Raw genomic sequence first — 14,929 nt, 5'->3', positions numbered from 1 at the left:
GCATTGTGCAAGCGCACAATGGCCGAGAACGCGTATACAAGTAAACTTGTAAATATTCGCCACAAGGACAGGTAGTATCGCTTTCGATCATCACTTCTCTTACCTCATCGTATCGTAAAGGAAACCATCCGTAAAAAGATTGTAAAGCACACGTGAGATACAATTAGCAAAGTAAGACACAATAAATGATCTCATTTGTTAAATCTAATTGCTTGAGCCTCAGTAATATCACATTAAATTGCGAAAGGTTCTAGATCTTTACAAAATCTAACGATAAGAAATAGAACGCTTAAAAATCCTATGAAAATATGCAGATAAGGATCAAAAGAAGCTTATTTAAATAAATGTTAGCGATAAACGTGAAATGCAAATATGTTTCAAAGTCGATAAATAACAAAAAAACAAATTGCTGACTTAATCTTAAAATATTACATTAATGTCGCTTTACAGTTGCTTATACTGATCTTTTATCTTAAACGATTCGCTAGCGGTTCTTTGGACCCGGAGATGTCATCGCGCGCGATCGCTTAGCTAAACGTCGTCGCGCTTCTCCAAAGAGATTGGGAACACAAATGGATGGAATTTTTTTTTCTCGCACGGTGAAATCGAACGCAGACGGGAGGGTATCGTCGCGAAGAACGGAATGAAAAAAAAATTCCATTCGCTTTGCACTTTCGAATCGCGCGAGCAGACGTGCCAATTGGGTTTAGTTAAAACCGAGCGTGAGAGTATACACACGTGGACGTCCTTGCGAATAATCTCAGAGCCGTTTTGCGCTAACTTTTGCCATCGGCGGTAGCTTTATTGAAACTTGGAGATTTAAATGGTATATTCGGTCAATTTAAAAATTGACTCACGTGTTACTGCCCCTCTCCCCTCCCCCCCTCTCATTGTCCGACGGTTTTTGCTAGGTTGATGTTTTCGCGCAAGTTGTATAACAGTATGATTATGTAAAATCAAATTTACATACAAGCCAAAAAATATTATAGCTTAAATATATTTATGAATAATTTTTTAAAATATGTTTACAAATTTCTCTCCTTTTATTTTTATTCTTATATTGTTTATTTAAATAATTTAAAATTCTAGCGTAAAAAAAACTTTACTCAGCTTTAGAAATATGTATAGGCTAATATTTATCAGTTAATTTATCACTGTCACTATACGAAAACAATGAAAATTGTGCAAAAAAGAAATGTTTCTTTTTTGTATTTTTTTTTTAAGATTCGCTTGATTTAGCACTCAGTCGCCTGTTGGCCGACAGTCGGAATGTATAATAGAGCCATTTTCTTCTCTGTCTAGAGAGCTCTGTAGAGTATAACTAATCTTACTGTCTCGTCAGTGTTCCATTTTCTCATTTACGTAACTCTCATCATACGAGCGAAGCGATTATTTTGTGAGGCCGTGTAGCAAAAATAAATACGAATGCATCTGTGTATCTCCGACATTATAACACATACACGATTCTTCGCGAAACATATTGTACATGCGATCGTGCATGTTATATGAATCCTTTCATGGAAAAGGATGTACACAAGTGCCAGATAAAGCAGTATACTCGGAAAAAATGACTGGTTGTACTATTATCTTTATAGTCGCACCGTAGATCAAGTGAGGGATACAAGGGAATCATAAACTCTAACCATACGAAATAAAAAAAATACATGTGATTAGCACTACAATGATCGATAATATGCATTCCAATTACCATTGACATTTGCGGAATTGAATGTCATATCAATTCTGTGTACCTGCAGGCGTAAAGCAGCACCGCAAATTATCGCGTCTGCGATAATTTTCAATTCCGGTAATTCACGTTTCTTAAGCTGTGATAATTGAAGCGAATTGTTCGTTTGACGATCATATGCGATTAACAGTCCGTGATAATTCTCATTACTACCTCATTGTTACCTCCCCTAAATTAATCATTGAAATAATTATAGGTAAAAATATTTTTCTTGAAAAAATTTTGATGCAAAATAAAACTTTCGAAAAGGCTTTGATATTGAAATATTAAAACAATAAATAAATAAAAATAAATTCTTCACCAATTAAATATATTATGTAATAAAGTATTTTTAAAACTGGATTTTGAAAAATTTTTAATGTTTAAAATTATTATTTATTACTTTATCTGTCAAACATGTCTCAGTATATAATTATTTATAAAAAGAAATAAAAACATCTCACATTAAAAAAGTCACGCGCCTATTTACGGATTAATCCTTACATTCGTCTTTGCAGTCTTATTAACGGTGCTCAGATGACACGTAGAAGGGTTCTTGTAGATTCGTATGTCGTCGATGTAATCAACGTGAATGCGTGACCGGCCGTGCCATGCTGTGACACGTGTCACGACGTGCATTATAATTAAACGGCGCTTACGACAAGTAATCGACCACTCCTACATGCTCCCATGTAGGAGCCGTTTCAAACAACTATTCCCGAACCCTCGTCGTTGGTTTTTCCACCATTCGCGTATTCTATACGAAAATCGCGAAATACGGGGAGAAGAATATTAAGTAGAAGAGAATGTAACGATCTACTGTAGAATGTAAATGGAGGGAAATGATGTGACGGTAAAATGTTACGCGCAATGAATCAGCGATGGAAAAATCTTAAAGATAAGATAAATGGCAGCAGATAATTTAAAAAATTCCACTACCATAAACGAAGCGCCGCCGTTTCAATGGCCGTCGACTATTGGGAGGTGTCGAAGACTCATTAAGCCGGCCTCGATTATGCAACGGTAGAACGCAGCGCACGATCGCCTTCGTCCGGTTTTGCCAAACTGTCATCGACGTACGTCATCAAAAATTCAACGTCAATGATGTATTGATAATTGATAATCGTCTGAGTGGCAAAGCCATGGCGCACGAATGTTATCACATACACGTATCTTATTATTTTCAGGTGCAACAATTATATTGTAGAAAATTGATAAGTTTCTTCCAGTAACATATTAATTTAATGGATTTCGAAAGTTAATTCTGAAAATTAACTTTTTAATTTTATATACAACTTATCTAGAGAGAATCTACACATAAAATTGAAGAAATTTCAATGTAAAATAAAACTTTCGAAAAAGCTTACTATAACAAGCATGGCATGCTATTTCATCTTTTTCAAATGTTATTTTTTCTGATCTCTCTTTTTACAGTAAAATTAAAAAAAATTAATTTCACTAGAAAGTTCAATTACTTTTAAATGTATAAAAGAAATGTTTTGTTAAATAAATAAAAGAAAGTGTTTTCGTCTCACAGCCGAACTCTTCTATACAATCAGTGGCCAGGCTGCAAAATGCACACACCGCTGACTCAGCGCGTTTATCAGTGGATTATTAACGGCTACGAGTGGCATTCGAGAATCGTGAACTTGATATTAAGCGCGGTAGTTAATTATCCAGGAGTATACAAGCTATTCGAAGTCAGTATGTCAAAATGATATCGACGTAAACATTTCTTTCGACAGTATCTTTGCTACTGTTCGGAATGTGAAAAAAAAATGTAATAAAAGAAAAATCAACATGTATTTTTAATTTTATGTGTAGATTTACTCTAGATAAGTTGTATATAAAAATTAATTGAAAAGTTAATTATTAGAATTAAGTTTCACAACTCATTAAATTGATACGTAATTGGAAAAGACTTATCAATTTCCTAAAATATAATATTTTACATTGAATAATGTTTACATATTTTCTGACATGAGTTTGTACTGAACAATAAAAAGAATATAAAAGTGTGGAACATTTTTGCGCATAATGTGGAACGTTTTATATACCGACCTACATAGAATTAGTAGCTCATAAAATTGTACTATTAAATGCATAATGCATACGCATATATTTCAAAATAAAAATAAAAATTTACAAAAATTGAATAATAATGTCTTTGATCATTCATTGCATTCGATAAACAAAGTATAATCTGTAATAATATTAGTACTTTAATAGATTAATTCTGTTAGTACTCAGAAAAACTGTTTGCTTTCTTTAACCAAGAAGACACGTTGTTTTAGCATCATAGAATCTATCGATCAAACTCTCCAAACAAAGGCAATAACCGCGCGTTAGTTGTTTTATCATCTAGTTGTTTTATCATCAAAAAACTTTCGATTTTCGTGCTCTATGAATTTTGCATTATATTCCGTATGTGTGTGCTAACGATAATCACAAGAATTCATCACCTAATAACGGAAATATCACAAAAGGCCATAATAATACATGCAAAGGTCATAATATCACCTTCTCCTCTATCTGTATTTGATTAATTGTCTATTTGATGTACACATCCACGAAACATTAATTCCAACGTATTCGTGAAATATCAAACGTGAAATTATTTTGATACCTAAAAAAAATTACAAAAAACTAATCATACAAATAGATTTAGAGCGAATCGGACCGTGATCAAGGTACCGGCAAAGCCGCTTGATCAGCATTCAAATCTTTTTCCGTTTTCTCCACTTTTCTCTTTTCCTCTTGCTATACTTTTACTAAGGCTTACTCATACTGTATCTGTACTACTGTCAGAGTGCATTTGGATTTCGCGTAAAGCTGCAACTCTTGTAGATATTATACGATTATAAAATAGCTACGCGCTTTTGATATACTTTCTATATTTTTGCATTATAAAAGATAACGTTTTCATGAGACGCTTGAATGCTAATAATTGCATTTGTCCCGACTACACTTAGAAATTAGAAATATCGTTTTCAGAGCACAAGTAATAAAATTTAATTTTCTTAATATTGTGTACAATTAAAGATTTAACTAACGACTACATACAACGTAAATGTATTAGAAACAAATGTATTCTGAGAAATCAAAAGAAACGACGTTCAAATTTTTATATACAACGGGAGTAAAATTCGCTAATGGTACACTTCGCGTCGTTTTGTTGGGAGTCTATGAACGTCTCAATCTGGGAAGGTCGTGGCGACGAATCGAGGTCACAACATTCTCGCGAGCATGCACACGAACGAATCTACCTTTTAGAACGCTATTTACACAGGACGTATGCAATCTGTCCCGAGGCGTTATTAAATTGCCGAGCCAACGTTTTCCCCGTGCGATTCTCCTGGCGGTATCTATATTCTACGATTGCTCAATTCACTATAATAGTGCACGCGTTTCCGGATGGAGCAAAGAAGAATGCGATCCTCAAAGAGAATCTTTAAAATTATTGGCTTTAAATAGCATAATTATTTCAAACAAATTGTTCTGGTTTTTCAGATTTCTTTTTTACAACAGCCTTCCGAATTACGTGTACGCGTTACGATCCAGTTTTACGATACGTACATACGAATCGCCGACAAAAGCAATAAAACGTTACCATCGTGATGCAAACTGTGCCTTTCATAATTCTAATTTGCGCATAAACGACAAAAATTTTTATTATAATATTTCATGGACTTAGTCTTTAGTTCTGTCAAAGTTATTCTGTTACACGTTATATTTATAATATATTCTATATTGTGATATATAAAAATTATACAAAATTGTATGCATCACAATATGATATATGAAATATTAATAATTATTATTTATGTAAACGGAAAAAAACGGAAATTTCAATTTAAATAAGCTAAAATATATATATATAAAATTACTTGATAGTAGCAACATCAAAAAAGATGTGTCAATGATTATCTGTAAAAATAATTTGTAATGAACAATAATAGGGAAACGTAGACCGATAAATGAGCCTTATTTTTATGTAATTTGTAATATTATCGCATCATAGTTTCTTCATATAACATTCATACGTTTTATCTTAACATTTGTTAGATTTCCTCGAAAGGCAGAGGAAATTAACAGGATATGCATCATCTTTGCGCGATTCGCACACGGTAATTTAAGCGATATAGCATTACATAATATCCAACTCGATGAAACAGTTTACTAATGATTCCTGATGACAATAAATACACTGTTATGTTCGTGAAGTAATTAAAAGTATCCGGTACAAATTTTCTATCGACTCTGTATAATTTTTCTTCGGCACTTTAAGCTACATATTATTATATTTACAGGAATTACGTATGTACTTACACCTAATCAAAATGTAAATTAAAATAATAAATGGTACTTTAGTAACCTATTTCAATCTTTATTATTTTAAACATCAACACACAATAATAAGTATAAAATTCTATTAATTGTTAATTGACAGTATTTTGAATCAATAATTTACGATTAAATATAGAAAAGCTGCAGAAACGACTAGTATTACTCATAAATTCACAGTATCTCCTATACCTTTTTATATTTTTTTCTATTTAACTTTTTCATAAATATTTATTTCTATTTGACGTGATTTCTCAAGTTGCACAGAAAATATTAAATAATATTAAAATAAATTTATTATATCAAAATATCGCGTTCAGAGTTATAAGTTCAAGTGAAGAAATCACTAGTTGCTTCATTACATGTTACATCATTGGTCATTAATCGGTATGACAAACGAGATTTCATGCACAAGACCCGAAATGGAAAATACTTTTTTGAATCAAATCAATCAATCAAATGGTGTCACGCATTAGGCGACTCGCAAGAAAGACAAACTGGTTTGTAACGGTAATCGAAACCCGCGGCTATTATCTGTTATCTATTATCGATCAACAAAAAATGTTCCACTTAAGGTTAAAGAACCGAACGTCTCGCTGATCGCTTTAATTGCCGTCATCGTTCCTGAATACAAAAAAAAAAAAAAAATTAATGCTCTTTTTAACGCACGCGATGAAAGATGATTCATTACGAGTATTTTTACGTTTACCGATATCGATGCGTAAACGGAACTCGACCCTTTCAATATTACGCACCGTTACGATAACCGCTAAATCGGCAACGTTATTTTCTTCTTTGAATTCTATTTAAAAAAAAAAGAAAAATGAAAAGAAATTTCTTGTAGCTTTGGTTGACCTTCGACGCGAATTTCTACGGCACGGATATCTTTCTCCTGTCACACCAGGGTCGGAGATGACATCGATCCATTGTACACACGAAGGCGACACGAAAGGTCCTTGCAAAAAGAAAAGATGCCACCGAGCTACGCGCTGCTATGCATGCGTGCGTACGGCATGCATGCGTGAGAAGCGCGCGCCGTACGCGCATGCAAATGCTCGCGGTCGCGAATCTTCCGAGGTTGATATTTGTCAATATTAATTACAACGCGCACTTTTTTTCCTCAACCTTCATCCGTAAATCAACAGAACTTTTATCTTTGCATTTCTCATTTCGATAAACATTACTCACTCCGCGAGAATTTAACAAGAAGCAGATGTCTGACGAGATAACTTACTGACGTGACGTGAGCAACATGATTTTTTTATATATCGCAGAACATCTCAATCATTTGATGATAGCTCAATTGTCAAATGAAAGATTTACTTCGATGTAAAAAATCTTGAAGTTTATTCCTTTATTATACTCGTCATTATATTAATTTTAATTTTTACAAGAACAAGAATTATTACTATAATTAATTACAATTATTACAATAACTAATTATAGTTTATTTATCCATTTAGAGCACCACCAATGAAAAATGAAACGTTTATTATTGCTTTTGCTATTGTCTGTTTAATTCAGCAGATATGTACTAGCAATTTTACAGGCGATTTAAAATTTGATAGCACAACCATATAAAATTTTTTATAATTGCAATATATTACACGATTTACGTGTTACTAAATACTCATTTGTGTATCACGTTCCGGTCGCGGAAGGATTATCCATTATTTATACACATGCAAGACTCAGTTGCGTTGACGTACGTACGCACCGTTGGTCGGCGTCAGCGCATTGTTCTACCTGTTAAATTAGGGTAATGCGGATTATAAACGACGCTCCATTGGTTTTAGCTTTCTCGGCGGCGTTCGCTCGCGACATACCTCAGCGATTTTCGATATACAAAGGACTGTGAAAGGCAAAACTGCTGTTCGATCAGACTAATATCTACTTAGCCAAGTGAAGATGTGATTCATGTTGCTTTTGCATCGTACAATACCGCTGTATTATCACGCAAAGTGTGACTAAACGCGGCGAATCGCGGAATAATACCTGGAAAATATAATTGTGGCTCTGAACGATTTTCAACCATGCGAATCGTAATTATATTCGCATCATGCTAATGCTCAACGCACGTTTCCGCACACGATATAAAACGCGCTCAGAACACGCGATAGCTTCCACTCATTTTCCTACGAAAATAATTTTTATATACTCGCATTTTTATCCTGGAGTAATTTAATTCCGTTATATCTTCACGTGCAATCAAGAATGAAATATAGCAATTGTATGTGTATATATATATATATATATGTGCATCTCGTCCTGTGTATAATATAACGAGATTAAATCAGGCCGTTCTTTTGACGTTCTTTTAGATTGAAACGGGCGAAAAATAATCTCTAACAAAAATCTAGCGAGAGAGCGATTAATCATACCGAACAAAAAATATGCCCGGTATAAATAATCGCTCGGAACTTTTGTCACACGAAACAATTAAAAATCGCGAATTAATTGGTAGTATGAGATTTTATACGAACACGCGCACTCGATAATACGATAATCCTATCGATGTATCGCTATCGGCGCCAATTCGCTCGTACATCTCGCCCACGCCTAAACTTTATTATACCTGCATCTATTCGCGATATACTGATTGAGACGCGCAAGACAATTGCACGCACGTGGCCGGATACTATGTATATTTGCTATGATTTAGAAAGTCCGTGAAACGATTGGCTCGTGAATGTTACAACCGTTTCACAACGAATCATCGTGTAAGGTGTGTCCGCACCGATGTGTAGTCTTCATGTGAAAGAGAACATAATAGATCACATACAAAGATCCCTGGTGCAAGTATCTTTGATTCATTATACACTGGCCGGTAGCCAATCTCACACTCAATCGTGCCTGGAGGAAGATAACTGTCGTTATTAGCACTTCTGCGAGAAATGTGTAAAACTAACTGTAAACGCAATAACCGTTACGCGAGATTTGTGTGCCTACTATTTGCTAATGTGTGTACTTAAAATATCAAGTCTCGATTATCATTGAAACACATTGATAAACGAGACTAACGTTATTTCCTTTCTACAAGTTATATAATATATATATATATATGAAAGATTTTTTCATAAATTTGTGTTTAATCTTGTTAATTTTAATTAATATTTATATATTATTAAAATTTAATCACATAGGAAATTATTTTACATTTAAAAGGTTCTGCTAAAATATTTAAAAATTTAGCTAAATACTGATTTAAAAATAATTTTTTATTGAACCATTAAAATAATTATATAGGATACTAAAGCTGGCTAGAATATTAAAATTTTTTGCAGCGTTACTCATCATGCTTGAGCATCTATATAATTATTTTAATAATTCAATAAAAAATTATTTTCAAATCTGTATTTAGCTAAGTTTTTAGATACTTCAGCGTTTTTTCGTGTTATAATTTACATAATCCTCTTTAATTTAGTTAAAAATACTTATTCTACTTTGTCCGGATTTAACATAATTATAAGACAAGAATTAAAAGTGATTAATTCTTGTCTTATATAATTGAAAAATTATATAAACTGCACATTAAATTTGTAACGTAGTTATGCATTTTGTAATCCGTTTTTGCACTATTAAAATTTTCTGCAATTGTAAACTGTTATCAGCTAAGATAATTTGCATTATTTTTAGGCTTGGAATGCACAGAATCAAATTCGATTGTTTCAATAATATGTGCATAAGCACAGTTTTGTATTTCGAGACAAACTTGCATGGCATGTTAAATAAGCCGGAAAACGTAATGTTATCTCTACTCCTTAACAACGATGTCTTTAAGTACATGGCGCAATTTTATGTCACACTTGACGGTCATAAATGTCTTAACGATTCTGCCGACTCCTTCGCTCCTTTCGAACACATCACTGTTAAAGATTTCGTTACCTGTTTTTCGTAATATCTGAGACATATGAATGAAAAGAGAAGAAATAAAATAAAGCCTGTCAGAGCTATGTGTGATATACTGTGCGATATATTGGAAGGAAGATAAATTATTATCATTTGACGTATATGAACATTGCGCATGGAGTACGTTGAAAATCTTTACATTTCGGTACATTAAGGAACGGGCTTGGAAAACAGGAAGACCAGCACGCATGTGTATATGTGTGATTATACACGTATCCTAAAATTTTGAAAGATCGCTGTGTATTAGGCGATCATTAGATGCTCTCGTAACTCTATTCTGCCTCGTTACATTACCGTGCACCATAGCGCACGTCTCCCCTGCGACTTTTAAAATATTTCATTATTCTTATTGCGGGTTTAATTAGTCATTACCCAGTCTCCACGTCGCTCGATATTATACAGGCCCATACGTAGCCGCGTGATATTAATAGAAGTAATTTATACAGAATGTATTAACGCAATTGGCCTTTTTGTTGATGTTAATACACAGGCGAATACTATATATCTCTTTTTACTGCGAGGTCATTATAAAAATAACCATTTAATGAAAATTGTCCGTGTGCAAAAATAATGCAGTATCGCACCTTATATTGCAATTACGATGTCATGTATCTAATATTTTTTCCCGAGTGAACATTATGAGACGAAAAATTATAATAATAAAGGAGATAGTTCTTTCACTTCTTTCCGAGTTTTTGAATTTCTGCATATTGGAATTTTTGAATTCTCTCATATTTTATTAGCTCTATTAGAAAAACTTTTGCTTAGCTGATAAAAAAATTGTCTTCTCAAATGGCATCGTAATAATCGTGAAAATAAAAAAAATTTAGTGCGCCTTTAACTGTAACATTTTTATCGAAATCCTTGCTGATATTACTGTACAATGTGTCGTACGTTAGAGTAATCATCAATTTCTTTAGATAGAATTACGAGAGCTTTGCTTCTGTTACATCCGGATAAAATATCGATGAAATCGTCGACAAAGTTCAAATCTTACGGTACGCAAAGTGAAATTAGTTAGGTAACAACACTTTCCATAATTCATCTTCAGTGTAGAATTTCTAACGTAATTTAAAAATGGAAAACGCAACTGATATAATCGATCTTTAATACAATCGCACAATATCGATACTATGCAATCAGATCTGTTAACAGATACTTTATTGGGTGTCTTATAATGTGACATGTCGAAGCAAATATTGTAATCTAGCGCATATCGAATATGCAACTGAGCGATCATCCACAAGTCACGTGCAACTCTCTACAGATATGTCTATACGTGGTACCAAAGTGAAAGCATTTACGAACATCTATGGATATATATTACAACATGAGAACCACTAGTTATTTTCTTTTGTATTAGACACATACGTACTAGATTCTCTATCCAATCAAAATTTGGCGACTGATAAAGTATCTTAAAAAAATTAAATCTGTTTTCTTTTTGTACAAATTTGTGGAGATGCACCCTATAAGCACACAATATTTCTAGAATATTATTAAAAATTAAAGTAATATTAAAATAATATTTTGAGACTATTATTCAATATTTTTATTATTATTTTAATATTGTGGGAACGTTGTATTAATATTATATGTCTGTTTTTACATAATATTTGTGGTATATTATTTCACTTTCCGAAGAATATTATAAAAATATTCTACGAATATGAGTGTAATAAAAAATCAATATAAATTATTATGCATAAAATATTCATAAACTTTATAATTATTACATTTAAAAGTTATAATATTTTTAATAATTTAAAATATTGAAGTAAATAGTATTATTTACCTCTTCATTATTTTGATTAATATTTTAAAAATATTATTTAACGTTAAATAATATTCTGCGTTTATAGGATATTTTCTATATAAGCCGCATATTATGCTCTTCTTAAAAAAATATAATTATATATCTTTGTTTTAATTATAGAATTAATATTTAATGTTAAATTTGTAATTAATAATAACATAATTTAAATATAACAATATAACAATATGTAAACGTTATACAACCAACCATTTGTTATGGGATCCTGAATGCAATCATCGTCCGTGTCATGGCGTTAAAAATAAAATAATCTAAATTATGCAACTTGATACAAACGTCGCGATGCTGCACAATCGTAAAGTGAAGAGGGTTTATCTATTCGTTATCAAAAGTCTACTCCTAAACAATCGCGCAGAATAAGTGCAACAGCTATATTACGTTTCCTTACTATCGAGTGTGTGCTATATCTTGGAGCAAACGTAGCTCCACATCATTGAAACGAAGCGCGTCCAAGTATCGCGACCGCTTACAGCGATCGGACGTGCATATAAACCGTCCAAGACATAAAACTACATACGAATTTCTTACTAAAGATTTTTTTAACTCTACAATGCACAATATTTCTCAGAAGATATTACTTTCACGCTTGCAAGAAATAAAACGTGAAATAAACGATCGTACGAAAGTGAAACAAATCTTTTAGATTCATCTCTCACTAATAATAATAAATAATTTATATAATTATTAATTACAAATAAAACATCATAAAAAATTATATATTTGAAAATTACATCACTCATATAAGTGATTTTTTTCTATTTCTCTCCTTTATACAATTATCATACATAATGCAAATGTTACTTGCTATTATTATTTTTTATCGACAAACCGAAAAAGCTATACATCTCATCGGCATGTGATAAATAGCTTCATAAAAAAATGCACTTTCGTATTTTTATCGAATTTACGCGAGCATAATTTTTCGACGTTATCTGAACAAAATAAAATAAAATAACATTATCGGCGCATCGTGTGGTTTGATTCTAGCGAATGGTTTCAATAACCTGATTTTGCACATTCGTGTCGGCCGTAAATGTCTAATAATGGATATCCGCGTTATCCGTACCTATTCTCATTTCCTATCGCGGTGATACGACTCCCTCTACTTTGGCATCTTTACTTTCTAAATGCTTGACAGAATTATCTTTTATTCGGCTAAAATTCATCGGTAGCGATCGCGTGCGTGGCACGAAGAGTCAGTTCACCGCGATCGGCAAAAAACTGACCTCTTCGTGAGCAACCCCGTGAATCTTCTCCGTCACAATACTCACGTCTTAGCAAATCGATCGTTCGAATCAGCGACGATCTCGCTTTCCCCTTCGTCTCGGTGAACAGAGAGACAGGTGGTTGGTTCTCGCGAGGGGTTGCTCTATCGACGCAGCAGAGGGTAGAAGACCCTACGTTGACAGCCGTGGCTAGCCCCGTTCTCGTGACGTTGGACGAACGAATTGTTCCCGCGATCCGATTCGATCTTCGGTCGAATCGAATTCTCACTTTAATCGGTGATGTGTGTGCGCTTGTGTCAAAGCCGGAGAATCGCGAGTCGTACGAGAGGGAATGTGTTCGCGATCGCGTCGTGGAAAACGAAAATCTGCTTTTGGAAAACGCGTCCGAACAGTTCGGGGGTTCGGAGACAACTGAACCTGCCTGACTGTCGGCGGACTTTGGAATCGGTGAGCGGTTCGCCGTTCGGTTCTCGGTTCGCCGATTCTCGGCTCCGCGGGTTCGTACTCGCGCGAGTCGCGGCCGTCGTTTTCTCTCTGTACACGCGGCGCACGGTGCACCTTCGTTTGCTCCTACCCTACCCCCTTTTCTTCTCCTCCTCCACCTCTTCCATTCCGCCTCCTCAAAACCCCTCTCTCTCTCTCTCTCTCTCTCTCTCTCTCTCTCTCTCTCTCTTTCTCTTTCTCGGTTTTGCTGTCTCTTCTGCGTGTCTCTTCTGTGTCACTGGCCGTGTCGTGTCGCCGTCAAGTGAACAGGTAGCCAGCTCCACAGGGCACGCATGCACGTGCGTATTAAATCTTTTGCACACGCACGCGACCAAAATTGCGCGTGCACCTGATGTATTTTCACACCGCTTCTTTCCATTTATCCATTTTTGAGCCCTCTTTTTCCGATTTAATTTAATCTTATAAAATAATTGCTCTCTTCTCAGGATTTAAAATAAAATCATCTAACAGATTATTCAAAGCAATGTATAAAATATGCGTCATAAAAATAATTTCCAATGTTACGTAACTTCGTAATTATTAATTTTTCTCAGCTGTTCGTAGCCATCGCGCGTAGGTTTCCTTAACTTAATTCTGATATTTATTGCTTTGTTATTATACTAATATATTTATCTAATATATAAATAAAAAATACAAACATGTTTGTTAATTATCATGTGCAATTATAAAGTGTCATTTTAGTATTAAATGTACACTGAGAAAAAAAATTCTTAAATTTTAATAAATATTTATTCGAGCACTAATAAATTATTTACTTACGGTACATAAATATATTTACCTCTCATAAGAAAAGATAATACTTAAATTAAATTAATCGCTCTTGTATTAAATAAATACAAGAGCGTTACATTTAGTAAATATTTCATTAATATTATTCAAATAAATATTTATTAAAATTTAGTAATTTTTTTCCTCAGTGCATGCACATAATAAATATATATTAAATAAATACGTAAATAATCCACAATAGTTCAAAATAAGACGATTGATGTAACACATAAATGCCTTATAGTTGCCTTCGGAAACGTCATTACACGAAGCATCAAGCGGAAAATAATAAGTCGTAAGATATACGATTGGATACGTACTTGATTACATCTGCTTGAATGTGAAGTTTACTGTCGCGCGAGTTTAACAAAAGGGGGGGGAGGGAGAAAAGCTTCTATTAATTCTGATAATTAAACGTCATGAGTCACACTTTCACGAACAGAAAAAACGAAAGTTCTACACCGGCAAAATGACTGCATTTCACGTGTCACTGGGTCACTATGTTTCCCAGCGATGGAGAACTTTTTCCTTAGCATATAGCGCCATGTAGATTACTTTCGACAAAGGCGACCGGCATGGCAAAAGACATTGCTCGACTGTCAAGGATAAATAATTAAA

The 14,929-nt window shown here is 33.6% G+C and overlaps 1 protein-coding gene across 1 annotated transcript in view; it reads right to left on the bottom strand.

The window, feature by feature from the left end:
• Positions 1 to 13,289, bottom strand: part of LOC105201891 (UNC93-like protein) — a 48,362-nt gene extending 35,073 nt beyond the window's left edge. Inside the window, exon 1 of the mRNA XM_026133287.2 lies at positions 13,085 to 13,289. The gene's annotated coding sequence lies outside the window, so the exon portion shown is untranslated. The remainder of the gene's footprint in view (positions 1 to 13,084) is intronic.
• Between the last annotated feature and the right edge of the window lie 1,640 nt (positions 13,290 to 14,929).

Source organism: Solenopsis invicta, chromosome 9, assembly GCF_016802725.1.
Source record: "Solenopsis invicta isolate M01_SB chromosome 9, UNIL_Sinv_3.0, whole genome shotgun sequence".
NCBI classification, from domain to species: domain Eukaryota; kingdom Metazoa; phylum Arthropoda; class Insecta; order Hymenoptera; family Formicidae; genus Solenopsis; species Solenopsis invicta.
This window is presented reverse-complemented; position numbering and strand designations above follow the sequence as displayed.